Source organism: Calidris pugnax, unplaced genomic scaffold, assembly GCF_001431845.1.
Source record: "Calidris pugnax isolate Ruff unplaced genomic scaffold, ASM143184v1 scaffold20, whole genome shotgun sequence".
Taxonomy (NCBI): domain Eukaryota; kingdom Metazoa; phylum Chordata; class Aves; order Charadriiformes; family Scolopacidae; genus Calidris; species Calidris pugnax.
This window is the reverse complement of record NW_015094510.1, coordinates 17,458,776-17,460,110: the sequence shown is the minus strand read 5'-3', so window position 1 is coordinate 17,460,110 and position 1,335 is coordinate 17,458,776. Positions and strand designations below refer to the sequence as shown.

Here is a 1,335-nt window from a genome sequence, read left to right as displayed (position 1 = left end):
TGTGTTACTGTATTTCATCTACCATCAGGTTTGTCTTCTGCTCAGACAAACCCCACCCTGCCTTAGAAAGAAAGCAACCTGCTTTATACACTAGGCTAGCACAGCATCAGAGCTTGTTCAAAAAGATCGAGCTTTGAAATGAAAAAAAAACCAAAACGCACAACTCATTTTTATTAAAAAACTCTTTTTTTAAATGAAAAGTAAAAATGAACTTCCAAATACTAGTTTTTGACCAGCACTTTGGGCACACACCTCTGCCAACAGGAGGCACAGCTCTGCTGGTACAAAAATGCTGCTGGGGTCACACAGGAGTGCTGTTCACAGCAGTCACAGATCGGATCATAGAACTGTCTAGGTTGGAAGGGACCTTTCAGATCATTGACTTCAACCATCAACCTAACACTGACAAAAAACACCACTAAATCCTGTCCCTGCGCACCACTTTGACCCATCTTATAAATGCCTCTAGGGATGGCAATTCCACCACTTCCCTGGGCAGCCTGTTCCAGTGCTGAATAACCCTTCTGGTGTAGAATTTTTTCCTAATATCCAGCCTGAACCTCCCCTGGTGCAACTTGAGGCCATTTCCTCTAATCCCGTCACCTGTGACTTGGGAGAAGAGACCGACCCCCACCTATCTGCAACCTCCTTTCTGATAGTTATAGAGTGCAATAAGGTCTCCCCTCAGCCTCCTCTTCTTCCAGGCTGAACAACCCCAGCTCCCTCAGCCTCTCCTCATAAGACTTACTCTCCAGACCCATCACCAGCTTCGTTGACCTTCTCTGGACCCGCTCCAGCACCTCAATGTCTTTCTTGTTGTGAAGGACCCAAAACTGGACACAGTGGGGGCCTCACCAGTGCTGAGCACAGGGGGACAGTCACTTCCCTACTCCTGAGGGCCATGCTGTTCCTGGTACAGGCCAGGATACTGCTGGCCTTCCTGGCCACCTGGGCACACTGCGGGCTCAGGTTCAGCCGGTTGTCCACCAGCCCACCGCTGTCAATGCTGGACAGGCCTCCTCGCTGCCCCGGTGGGCTCCAGCCCCGAGGCACCGGGGAACAGGGCAGCCTTCGGGCAGGGCTGCAGCAGGCGGGCACCGGGAAGGCCCCGCGTCCCACCCGCCCGGTGCAGGCAGAAAGTCGCTAAAAATGCGCTTAACGCCAAGGCCAGCGGCGGCGAACCGCTCCCGGGGCGCAGGCCGCGACCAGGCAACCCCCGCCCCACCGGGGGCGCCTTTCCCCGGGGAGCCCAGCAAACCCCGTCCGCTCAGAGAACCGCGGTTGAGGGTGGTGACCCGGCAAACCGCCCCCCCTTCCCCCCGTCGCCGTCGGGCG

The 1,335-nt window shown here is 55.4% G+C and overlaps 1 protein-coding gene across 1 annotated transcript in view; it reads right to left on the bottom strand.

The window, feature by feature from the left end:
• Positions 1-1,335, bottom strand: part of MRPS31 (mitochondrial ribosomal protein S31) — a 27,247-nt gene that overhangs the window by 23,897 nt on the left and 2,015 nt on the right. The window lies entirely within an intron of this gene.